This window comes from Arvicola amphibius, chromosome 6 (genome assembly GCF_903992535.2).
Source record: "Arvicola amphibius chromosome 6, mArvAmp1.2, whole genome shotgun sequence".
In the NCBI taxonomy this organism is placed as follows: domain Eukaryota; kingdom Metazoa; phylum Chordata; class Mammalia; order Rodentia; family Cricetidae; genus Arvicola; species Arvicola amphibius.
In genome coordinates, this window is record NC_052052.2 from 2,184,927 (window position 1) to 2,197,958 (window position 13,032).

The 13,032-nt window shown below is 47.2% G+C and overlaps 1 protein-coding gene across 1 annotated transcript in view; it reads left to right on the plus strand.

The window, feature by feature from the left end:
• The first annotated feature begins 1,234 nt into the window (after nucleotides 1–1,234).
• The window catches only part of Tp73 (tumor protein p73), a 77,606-nt gene continuing 65,808 nt past the window's right edge, over nucleotides 1,235–13,032 (plus strand). Inside the window, exon 1 of the mRNA XM_038333413.1 lies at nucleotides 1,235–1,309. The gene's annotated coding sequence lies outside the window, so the exon portion shown is untranslated. The remainder of the gene's footprint in view (nucleotides 1,310–13,032) is intronic.

Sequence of the window (13,032 nt, forward strand, 5' to 3'; positions counted from 1 at the left end):
GGCCTGGTTCATGGTCAGACTTTCGAGTGAGAGGGGGAAATCGGGTCTGCGCCCGACCTCTTCTCATGCAATATCACTGGTGACACTAACGTGACTTTGAGGGCGCGTGGGAACGAACATCTTGGACTAGGACCACCCTGCGGAGCCACTAAGGGGTCCCATAACCACGCAAGGCAGGGCACACCCGGTGACCGAAACCGACTCCGAATTGAGATGAGGGACCGCTAGACCGCTCACTTGCCCAGCAGCGAGATGGCTAATAGTGCAGTAGGCATCTCAAGCCAGAGATGAGCCTCTGCCTACCACAAGCCGCTCTGTGTGAGCAATTTCTGGGCATCCGTTGAGCATTGCCTACCACACCGACACCCACGTGCACTTTCGCCCAAGAAACGACTGATACCCAGGGCTAGGAAACCCGGATGGGAGGGAGCAGGGTGCCACCCGTGGCACCAGGGGTGTTGGTTTAGAAGACACAACCTCTGGCTGAAGTTTGAAGAGTCGAACGCAGAGGGTCTGCACTGAATACTCTTTCCAGGCGGGCTGTGGATTTCCATCAGGCAAATCGAGAGGGGCTACGAACTGTTCTCAGAGGAGGAGACCCGCTGGGTCAACGGTTCTCCTCCAGGGCTTCCAGTCTTCAGTTTCGGTCCCTCCTCCAGGCTTACTTCGGCCAGGGCTCGCTCTGGAGAAGGCGCAGCTACCCCGCTGAGGGCACTCCTGACCCCCTGAGTTGCAGGCGCTTGGCAGTAGAGGCAGCCAGGGGGTTCGGAGGAGATGGGCATCTGGGGAGAAGGCGGAGGAGAGAGTGGGAGATTGTCCTGGGTGTCGGGTGCCGAGTGTGCACCTGGGTCCAACCCCTCGGCGCCTGCGCACCCTTCCTGGCGCCCCGAGCACCGCCAAAGGTCGCGGTCCCCTACAGCTCCGCGAAGGGCTCCGGCTACTAGCGTGCGGTCCGGCAAGGAGACCCCGCTGGGGTTCCTCTGGACGACGCGCGCCAAGCGGTGGCGGGAAGGAGGCGGGAGGAGTAGGGCCCGGACCCCGACTCGGGCAGAGCCAGCTGGGGAGGCGGAGCGCGCGTGGGAGCCCTGGGCCGGGGTGGCCGGCCCTCCTCCCGCCACGGCTGAGTGCCCGCGCTGCCTTCCCGCCGGTCCGCTGCGAAAGGCGCTAAGCCCGCGGCAGTCCCTTTGCCGCCGCCTCCCCGCCCGGCGCCCATATAACCCGCAGTCCCTGCAGCCCGCCCCTCAGCCCAGCGAGAAAGCAGAGGCTCAGCCCGGTTCTCTGCGACGCTGACGCCCCGGCCAGCAGCCAGGTAGGCAGCCCTGGGACCGGTGAGAGCCAGGGATCCCTCCCGCGGCTCTGAGGCTGGGATTGGGGTGAGCGGCAACCGGCAGCCCGGGGTGCTAGCCGTGGGAACCGCCCCAGGGACCTCGCGTCAGTGGCAGGAGGGGCCGGAGTGGGCTACCAGAAGATCCAGTTGGTGCCTCGGTAACCCTGGGGCCTGCCTCCTGCCCACCCAGTCCACCACAGATAGCAGGTGATCCCAGGAGATACTAGAGCTTAGGTCTTCTGTGGAAGTTGGGAGGTGCAAGGAATGCGAAACCCGAAGGCCTTTCCCTGCATGCCCTGTAAGCAGACTAAAAGAATCTAAAGCCAGCTAGAGCCTCTCTACGCTGGCCCGCTGGCCTCCAGACGCGAGTTACCTGGAGGGTTGTTGCCTCACCTGCCTGCCTCCCTAGTGTTCTAAGGAGAGAATCCAGGCTGCCCGCGCTGTCTCCTGTTTCAGATCAGGTCAGATCCTTCTGAACTGGGCAGCGCGCTTAAGAGATGAGCACATGTGTAGGTGCCTGTCCGTACACACAGAGGTGGGGGGACATCAGGAAACGAGTGCTGACTTCTGACCCCCAAGACCCTTGGTTCCCTATATGTGCTGTGATCTCTCTATTAATTAAGTGGACACTTGGAACCTGGTTTGCAGCAATGTTTGGGGAAATTCGGTCGTGTGTGTGTGTGTGTGTGTGTGTGTGTGTGTGTGTGTGTGTGTGTGTGTTCCTGCCTCGGTGCCCCCCCCCCATCCTTGAGGATGACTTCTGAAGTCTATTCTCTTTTTCCATCCTATGGGTCTTGGGGATTTAACTCTCAAATGTCCAGGCTAGGCAACAAGCTCCTGCTTGGTTTTTGTTTCTGTTGCTCCTTGTTATCATTAACTTGGGAAGAAAATCAACGGAGACAAAGTGCCTCACAAATTCTCGGCGTGTTGCAAACGCGGATCCCCCCCCACCTTCATTCTTTGAATTATTCAATAAAAAATTTAAAACATTACCTTGTGAACAAAAGGAGAATATTTGAAATTTTGCCATTCATGATTGTATAAATGTGTATGTAATTTTAAAAATAAGTGTCTTCAAAGATGTTGCATTCCCACTAGTCTGGCGGGACTGGGCTTACTGGTTGGCCTAACTGGGAGACTGCCTATCCATCGCGGGTCCTTGTGGGTACTTGCGGGATGCTGAGCAATATGGTTCTTCTAGTGAGGGCTCTAAGGAGCAGGCATGGCCTGCTCATTCCGGTGGACACCCCATTCCGGTGGGCACCCTGTTTGCAAATAGTCTGGGACAAGTTACTTAACCCTTAGGAATCTCAGTTTATTACCTGCAAAAACAATCATAACAGTGTCTTTCTCAAAAGGTTGGGAGAAAAGCAGCCAGAGCACTATATCCAAAGTGGTTGGGAGAGTGCTGATATCCACCAAGTGGCCCCAAATGTGCTGGCTTTTGGTCCTAGATTTTGATTGTACCCGGGGAAGAGGACCAGTCCCCAGGTTTTGGAGAGGTGGTGGCAGGAATCTGCCTGTGACCTGGGTGCAGGCTGGTGGCATCTGTCAGGAGTAGGTCCTGTGGTAAAGATGCTTCTGTTTCATGTTTATTTATAGAGCATGCCCAACCCAGGTTCTGGAATGGACTTATGGTGGTGACGCATTCAAAGGAACACAGCTAAAGTAGGGATGAAGAGGGGAGACTGAGGGCTGAGGGAGGTTCAAGGAGGCCGGGATGTATCCAGGGATGTACTAACCCTGAGACTCCTAGAACCCCAAAGCAAAGCCGTTTCGTCATTGCCTTTAATTACAGTTGTTTTTACACCTCAGTGGGAGACTGTTTCTGTCACCAAATTCAAGGGCAATTTACTGCCCAGAAGCAACACAAATGACTGTGTACATGGTGAATGGTGTTCATTAAAAAAAAAGAAAAGAAAAGAAAAAGGAAAGAAAAGAAAAACGAACCAGAGAAATCCTCAAAACACTCTTGTTTGTTCCTTCTAACAAGCCAGATTTAGTTTCCGGTTCATCAAAGACTACGTTGAAACGTTATTGATAGCAAATTCTACTTCAACCTCAGAGAAGAAACTGTGGAGTAATTAATATTCTGGGACAGAGATTCCTTTAAAAACAAAAAAACAAAACCCGGGTCATTCAACCTTGTTTCTGCCTAAATATGCTGCAAATACATTGTGTCATTTAGTCCAGCTATAGACAGCTTAGACCAGGCAATGCCCTCTCGCTGCCTCCCACCCTGCAGAGCAACCTTGCGTGCTTTTGCAGACACTTTCTCTTTAAGAGAGTTTGCTTTTCCTGGACTTGTTGCTCCACAGGGGAGGACCAAAGAAGAAAGAATTGCTCAGCAAAACTACTGCTTATGACGTAGCTGCAGGAATTAGCACCTAGTGAGTGTTTGGGTAAAGGCTGTGTTCTGGTATTAGGCTAAATAAGTTAGGATTTTGATTTGCCTATAATTTTCTAACATTCCCTTGATGTAGTAGGTACTGCAAGTATGCCCATTTACAGTTAGGCAAAGGAGGCTTTAGTGTGTGATTCAAGGGGCCTGGAGTTACGTCTTCACACTACCAGAGCTGAGAGACCCCTCCCCCATCTGACAAACGGTCTAAGTCAGGGGCTTCTGGGTGGTTCTCTCCTCTTTAGCTGGTGTTGGCTAAGCAGCCTAGAAAACATAAGACAGAGCCGCGCACTCTAGTACCCTGCACGGAGCACTGTTTTTGAAAGGACTCTTTGAGGCTAGGTGACTAGAATTAGGAGTGTTGTGAACTCAATACCTAAGAAAAATTTTCTCATCTTCTCCAGTTATGAATGTACAAACAAACCAAAATCTTTACAGTTCATGGAGTTTTCTTACCCATTTCAGTGACTGATATTTTTACTGTCTCTGTTCCTCTGTGCAAGGATTGCAGACATTTGCTGCCATGCCAGGTTTGGTTTTGCTGTTGTTGTTTAATGTGGAGTTTTTTGTTGTTGATAATGATGTTGTTTTGGCTCTCTCTCTCTCTCTCTCTCTCTCTCTCTCTCTCTCTCTCTGTGTGTGTGTGTGTGTGTGTGTGTGTGTGTGTGTGAGAGAGAGAGAGAGAGAGAGAGAGAGATGATATTACTGTTTTTTACTTATACAAATAACTCTACCTCTGTGGAAATAAGCATTTCTATACTACATGCAGGCAAAGCATTTATACACATAAAATAAAATAAATAAATCTTTTTTTTTCTAAAGAAAAGAGATGAGTGTTGGTGGCACACACCTTTAATCCCAGCATTAGGGGGCAGAGGCAGGTGAATCTCTGTGAGTTCGAGGTCAGCCTGGTCTACAGAGCAAGTTCTAGGACAGTCAGGGCTACACAGAAAAATCCTGTCTTGAAAAAAAACAAATAAAAAAGAATAAAGAAGGAGAGAGAGAGAGAGAGAGAGAGAGAGAGAGAGAGAGAGAGAAGAGAGAGCAGAAAAACTAGAAGTATGACTGATAGAAACAAGGTCGGACTTCTTGGGATTTCATATAACTAACTAAATATTCATGTGAATGTATACCAACAAAGGCCATTTGGCACTGAGCTCTGTGCAAACGTGACAAAATTAGTTTTTTTTTTCATTATAAGGGAAAAATAGTATTTTATTTTGAGAGTCTTCAGGGAGTTGCTTCTCAGCTTCCTGAATGAGAACTCATGGGGAGTTTTGTGGGGCCCATCTGCAAAAATCCAACAGAAATCAGAAGTTAAGAGAGGCAGTATGGAATTGAGTTCTGGAGAGTTCTTGAAATAGACTGGAGAGAAGGCTTAATGGTGAAGGCATTTGCTGCTCTTCCAGAGGACCTGTGCTGGGAGCCTCTAACTCCAGCTGCAGGGGGTCCAACACCCCTCCTGGCCTCTGCAGGTACCCACACACATGTGTAAATACACATGGACAAGCTTTAAAACACTTTTTAAACACTGATTTTAGTTTAACTATTTTTTCCAAGTTTTATTTATTTATTATAAAAATAAATATATATGTATATATATATTTATATATATGTATATATATATTTATATATATGTATATATATATAAATAAATATAAATGTATAGTGTTCCACCTGAATGTATTCCTGCAGGCCAGAAGAGGGCACCAGATTTCATTATAGATGGTTGTGAGCCACGATGTGGTTGCTGGGAATTGAACTCAGGACCTCTGGAAGAACAGTCAGTGCTCTTAACCACTGAGCCATCTCTCCAGCCCTAATTCAACTTTTATTTTATGTGCATTGGTGTGAAGGTGTCAGATATTCTGGGACTGGAGTTACAGACAGTTGTTGGAGTTACAAACAGCCATGTGGGTGCTGGGAATTGAACCCAGGTCCTCTGGAAGAGCAGCTGGTGCTCTTAACTGCTGAGTGGTCTCTCTAGCCCTGAAACATTTTTTAAATAGAAAATTATCAGCTAGATATCCCAGCACTCAGAAGGCAGAGGCAGGAGGCAGGAGGATCTCTTGTGAGTTTGAGGCTGGCCTGAAAAAAAATATATATATATATACATTTTTTTTCCAGGTCAGCCAGGGATACATAGTGAGATTCTGTCAAACAAAACAAAATAACAGCAAAACCCCACAAAATCCCTACAATGAATCCAATTTTAGACAACTTGAGCCCAGAGATGCAGGACACTCATGATCCCAGGACTTAGGAGGCTAAAGCAAGAGGGAGGCTGAGACGGGAAGAGAAAGATTGGGAACTTGAGGCCAGTCTGGGACACACAATGAGATGCTGGTATAAAACAAGAAAAAAAATATAAGTGCTGGCTGGTTTTTATGTCAACTTGACAGAGCCATTTGGGAACAGGAAACCTCAACTATGGGCAAACCTGTGGAGCTTTTTCTTGTTTTGTGATTGATGTAAAAGGGCCCAGCTGTTGGGGGCAGCACCACTTGTAGGCAGGTGGTCCTAGATAGTATAAGATGGCATGCCGTGTGAGCCATGGGAGCAAACCAATTGCAGTAGGAGGCCATTCGTTCATTCCCGGCTGCCCAGCCCCAAAATAATCACTCAGAAACTATATTTTTTTTAAATATTTATTTATTTATTATGTATACAATATTCTGTCTGTGTGTATGCCTGCAGGCCAGAGGAGGGAACCAGACCCCATTACAGATGGTTGTGAGCCACCATGTGGTTGCTGGGAATTGAACTCAGGACCTTTGGAAGAACAGGCAATGCTCTTAACCTCTGAGCCATCTCTCCAGCCCCAGAAACTATATTTTTAAATCATCACTTGTCCAATAGCTTAAGTATATTTCTAGCTCACTCTTATCTCTTAAATTAACCCATTTCTATTATTTTATATTTTACTATGAGGCTTGTTGCCTACCGGCAGGGTTCCAACCACCAGCTTGTGTCTTCTCCTCTGGCGGCTCCATGGTGTCTTTCTGACTCCACCTACTACAGATATAGATATAGATATAGATATAGATATAGATATAGATATAGATATAGATATCTCCCAGCCTGGCTGTAATCTGTTACGCCATTGGCCGAAAGCAGCTTCTTTATTCATTAACCAATAAAAGCAACACATACAGAAGGACTTCCCACACCAGCGAATAAGCAACTTCCTCTATGGCCTCTGCTTTGGTTCCTGCACCAGGAACACACGTGGGGCACACACATATATGCAATTAAAACACTCATACACATAAAATGATAAACCAAAGTAACTAAAAAATTTTTTTAAAGACTTAGCAGCTATTTTTAAAGCAAACATATTATGATCCCTAATTATTGTGGAAGACTTTGCTTATAATTTTATTTTTCTGAGATTCATCTGCTTTCATTGTTTCTAACAACTGTGCTTGAATTATAAAAACTCCAGGAGAAATTTTACGGGTGCTTCCTGTTTAAAAATGTTTATTTTATTTTAAAAGTTTTGTGTGGCGGGGGGGTACGTGTGTGTCTGCATGTGGGTATGTTCCTATGAATGCCGGTACTTACAAGCCAGAGCGGTTGTCACAGATGCCCTGGAGCTGGAGTTACAGGCATTGCCACATGCCCGTTAGTTCCTGAGTTACTGCAAGGTTAATTGTTCCGGGCTGTGGCTGTGGACAGGAAACCCAGGAAGAACAGCAATTATGATCTGCCTTCTGAGCTTTGGGGCTGTTTCCTGTTGTTTGTTTGTTTGTTTGTTTGTTTGGGGGCAAGGTCTCCAGATGCAGCCCAGACTAAGCCTAGTGGTCATGAGTCTCCTGCCTTGGCCTCTGGAGTGATCCATGCCTCGTTCTGAAAGTTGAAGAAGCTTTTCTGCACAACCCCGGGTGCTTGCGTTTTGTCACAGGAGACGTCTGCCAGGCTCCAAGTTCCAGCCACTGAAGTCCTTTCCCAGTTACTAAAGTATAGGGACAAAAAAGATTACACTTTATGGGGAACAGGGGAATCCAGCTTTGGTCGTATCTATCCACATGCACAGGTGTTCCACAGGTAAAGGTGGCTCATATTGGGCCCCAGAAAGGAAAAGGGCCTGTGGGTGGCAGAGGCCTGCGTGGCAATGGGAAAGGGAGCAGGTGAGGAATATGCAAATGTGTGTGTGTGTTTGTGTGCGCGTGCGCATGCATGCACATGCAAGTGCACACGCTTACCTATGGGTGTGGGGGCTAGAAGTCAACCCTGGGTGTTGTTCATCAGGTGGCATCCGCCTTTTTTGTTTTATTTTGTTTTTTTTCGTTTTTTCGAGACAGGGTTTCTCTATAGCTTTAGAGCCTGTCCTGGAACTAGCTCTTGTAGACCAGGCTGGCCTCGAACTCACAGAGATCCACCTGCCTCTGCCTCCCGAGTGCTGGGATTAAAGATGTGAGCCACCACCGCCCAGCTGCATCCATCTTTTTGTTTGAGATAGAGCCTCTCATTTATGCCTGAGTCTCTCCATGGAGCCTCAGGGATCTCCACCTTCCCGGCACTGGGACAAGTACTTGCAATCATGCCTGGTTTTGTTCTTAAAGACACCAATGCTCTTGCCTTTTTCATGCAATTATTATTGTTATTATCATCATCATCATCATCATCACCAACACCACCATCATCATCATTTTACATCTGTGAGTACACACATATCACAGCATGCCCATGGTGGTCAGAGGAGTGTTTTGGAGGAGTTGGGTCCTTCTACCATTGTGGAGTCTGAGTTTCAAACTCAAATTTCAGGCTTGGCTGCCAATGCCTTATAGCCTGATGAACCATCTTAATGACCCTGCACACCCCACTTTTTAAAAATATTTATTTATTTATTTATTTATTATGTATACAATATTCTGTCTACATGTATGCCTGCAGGCCAGAAGAGGGCACCAGACCTCATTACAGATGGTTGTGAGCCACCATGTGGTTGCTGGGAATTGAACTCAGGACCTTTGGAAGGTCTTAACCTTCCAAAAGGCTATGCTCTTAACCTCTGAGCCATCTCTCCAGCCCCACACCCCACTTTTTAAACATGAGTTCTGGGGATCATACTTAGGTACTCATGCTTACAGCAAGCACTACACTGACCCAGCCCTAGACATGACTTTGGTTTGATGAGGTCCAGAACCTCTCCCCACAGCTGGGACCCCTTTCCTGTTGTATGTGTCCTTCAGAACTACGCCATCGGCTCCTTCTCAGTGCCACTGTGGATCTGCAGTCTCAAGACACTAAGAGTGATCAATGGAGTCACATGTCCTAGTGTTCTGCAGCCATGTTCAGGGATTATATGTCCTGAGTCTCAGTATGGACCTTAGACCTGTGGCTGAAGCGATGAGGTTGTGGTCCTGAACCCCGTTTACACAGAGTCAGTGCAGGATGGAGGTGGTTGGGGCTGGCCCGGGGCAGACTTCAACAGACTGAAGGGTGAGAGGCCCTGGGATGATGACATCTGGTATTTTAGAACCTTCTGTGGGTTCTCAGTAAAACCCCTTTTGTTTTCCCAGTGTGCTTTGGGTACAAGGATGAACAGCAGCCACGGTTAGAGAATTTGCATGATGCCACTGCGGGCCACTGCACTGCTCTCTTGGCAGCAGTAGGGCTGTGTTTCCTCCACTTACATATGGAGAGGCAGAGGGCTGGGAGATCCCTGCAGCAACTAAAAGGAGGAGCAACATCATCCTAAGTGTGGTGAGGTCATTGTCATAAAAGACAGATAAATTCAGGCTGGGGTTGTCATCCCAACTACCAGGGAGGCTGAGAAAGGAGGATGGAAAAGATTAAAGCCACCCTAGGCAACAAAGTGGGTTAAAACCCATCCTAAATGACTTAGGGAGACTCGGTTTCAAAACAAAAAGTCCAAAGTGTTCTAATACACTTCTGTGGCAGAGCACTTGCCTGGCAGGTTCTCGGTAAGGACAACGAGAAAGGAGAGAATCTCAACAGGGAAGTCCACAACTGAGCTGACACTAGATTTTGATTAATTAGTTTTTAAAAATCTATTTTGGTTTTCGAAGACAGGGTTTCTCTGTGTAGCTCTGGTTGTCCTGGAACTCACTCTATAGACCAGGCTGGCCTCGAACTCACAGAGATCTGCCTGCCTCTGTCTCCTGAATGCTGGGATTAAAGGCATGTGCCACCACCCCCTGGCTATATTTTAATTTTTAAATAAGATTTTTTAAATCTTATGTATATGAGTGTTTGCTTACATGTATGTGCGTGTAGTTTGTGTGTGTGTGTGTGTGTGTGTGTAAGAGAGAGAGAGAGAGAGAGAGAGAGAGAGAGAGAGAGAGAGAGAGAGAGAGAGAGAGAGAGAGAGAATGCCCATGGAAGCCAGAAGAAGTCATTAGATCTCCTGGAACATGAGTTACAAAAAGTTAGAAGCCACCGTGTGAATGCTAAGCACCTCAACATTGGTTTTATTAGACACTGGGGACTTCAGAGATGAAGAAGACAGAGACCTGAGTGTCTTTCTCTGGTGTGTGTGTGTGTGCGTGTGTACGTGTGTGTATGCGTGTGCATGTGTGTGTGTGTTTCTCCCATGTTTGGTGTGTGTGTGCATGTGCGTGTGTGTGCGTGCACGTGTGCGTGTGTGTGCGTGCACGTGTGTGTGTGTGTGTAGAGGGAGCCTGCCCAGCTGAACTGTGATGCTGTGAAAGTAGAGGGGCTCTGTGGGTTCCTGTCCTCCAGAACAGGGCACAGAAGACCTCATGCTATTCAGGGTCAGGTTGAGAATTCTCTATTAAAGGTTTCATTGTGCATATCCACTGTATGTGGTTCTGTGTTACATAAGGACTTCTTTGGACAGGCATATATAGTACAAAGACTGTTCCTAATGCTTCTCCCCCACTTACCAGTCCCCTCCGTTCCTTTAGACAGTTTATTTCTTTTTTTTAAAAATATTTATTTATTATGTATACAATATTCTGTCTGTGTGTATGTCTGCAGGCCAGAAGAGGGCACCAGACCTCATTACAGATGGTTGTGAGCCACCATGTGGTTGCTGGGAATTGAACTCAGGACCTTTGGAAGAGCAGGCAATGCTCTTAACCTCTGAGCCATCTCTCCAGCCCTAGACAGTTTATTTCTACCTTCTTGTCACGCATACCAATGTGACTTTATGCATAGATGTAAAAATCTAGGAACCACATGTGAGAGAAAACACACAATGTTTATCTTGTTGAGACTGGATCAATTCACTGAACCTTATCATTTCCGGCTGCTTCCATGTTCATGAAAATGACATAACCTTGCCTTTCTTTATAACTGAAAAAAAAAATCCATTGTATATATTCGTCACCTTTTCTTTTTTTATTTAACTTTATTTCATGCACACTGGAGTTACAGACAGCTGTGTGTGAGCTGCCATGTGGGTGCTGGGAATTGAACCCAGGTCCTCTGGAGGAGCAGTGCTTTTAACCACCGAGCCATCTCTCCAGCCCCTTGTTGCCTTTTCTTTATCCGGTCCTCTGCTATTGAGTAGCTAGCAGTGCTACCGTGAGCATTGGTTGTGAGGGTGTCTCTCCAGTGTGTCAGTTTGGAGTCTTTAGTATGAAACCCAGCAGTGGTACACATGGGCCATATGGTAGATCTGTAGCACAATTAATAAAAACCCAGAGACAGAACTTGGGGTTCAACCTGAAGGTCAGAAAAGCAAAACAGCCAAACTACTGGCTCTTACCTCTCCCTCAGTCTGAAATGGTGATCCCACCTCCAGGAATCTCGGAATGAGACTGTGTCTGAGAGCTGTCTCCTCCCGTCTTATATTCCTCTCTAGTTCTGGGATTAAAGGCGTGCACCACTACTGCTTGGTTTCTATGGCAAACTAGTGTGGCTACTGGGATAAAGGTGTGTGTCACCACTGACTGCCTGGTCTGTAAGACTGGGCAGTGTGGCTGTTTTACTCTCTGATCTTCAGGCAGGCTTTATTTATTAAAATACAAATGAACTATCACTATGAGACCTATTTCTAAAGACCCTCCTTGCTGACTACACAGCGCTGTGCTGGTTTGCCCTCCTCTGCCTCCTTCTGTCCAGATCCTCACCAGCATCTGTTGGGTTTTGTTTTCAAATGAATAATAAGATGGAATCTTGGCATACTTTTGATTTGCATTTCTCTGATTTTTAACCATCTGTATTTCCCCTTCTGAGGTTTGTCTGCTCATTTCATTGGTCTGTTTTTTAGAACTGGGTTGTATAATCGTGTGTGTGTTTAGTTTTTTAAATATTTGCTTCATTTGTTTATTTACATATATGGATTTTTGAGGCAGGGTTTCCCTGGTTGCCCTGGCTGTCCTGGAACTTGTTCTGGAGACCAGGCTGGCCTTGAACTCACCGAGATCCACCTGTCTCTGCCTCCCAAGTGCTGGGATTAAAGGCGTGCGCCACCACCGCCCTGGTTATTTGCTTTATTTTTATGTATGTGCGTGCATGTGTGCCTGCGTGTACATGTGTGCAACACGTGTGCAAGAACCCCAGCAGACCGGAAAGTGTCGGATTCCCTGGAGCTGGAGATGTGTGCAGTTGTGTAAGCCACCTGGTACAGGTTCTGGGAATGGAACCCAGCTCCTATTCACCAGCAGTAAGCCCTTTTGACTGCTGAACCAGCTCTGCAGGCCCTGTGTTTGGAGTTTTGAGTTCTTTATCTATTCCGTTGTTTTATGGGTAGGGATATTTTGCCTGCGTACGTGTCTGTGTACCACATGTGTGCCTGGAGCCCATGGAGGCCGGAAGAGAGTCTTAGGCCTCCTGTGGGTGCTATGAGTTGAACTTAGCTCCCTGGGAAGAACAGCCAGTGTTAACAGTTGAACCGCTCTCCAGTCCCTCTTTGTGTTTTCTAGACGTCAATCCCCTGCCAGATATATAGCCAGCAAAGACTTCTACCCATTCTGGGCTGTCTCTTTGCTCAAGTAGCTCTCTCTTTTCCTGTACAAAGTCTTTTGTGTTGGGACCAATTGGAGTCCTGGCCTTCAGCTGCTCCTCCCTGCTAGAACCTTCTGATTGGAGTTACTAAAAGCTGTGCCTTGAGGATCAGAAGATGGGGTTTTCACCTGTTGGCCCGCTTGACTGCTGGGTATTTAAGCCTCCATGGTGCTATTAAAGAAAGGGCTTTTTACCAGTGATTAGACGTCCGTGTGTCGGTCTATCTCTGTGTTGTTTTCTCAACCTCCAGCCCCTTGCCCAAAGCTCGCGAACTGTATTGTAGCACATGGAGCACAGACGGGGGAGAGGGGGGGAGTGCAGGCTGCCCTAAAGCACTTCATAAAGTCTCATTTATCAATGGGCT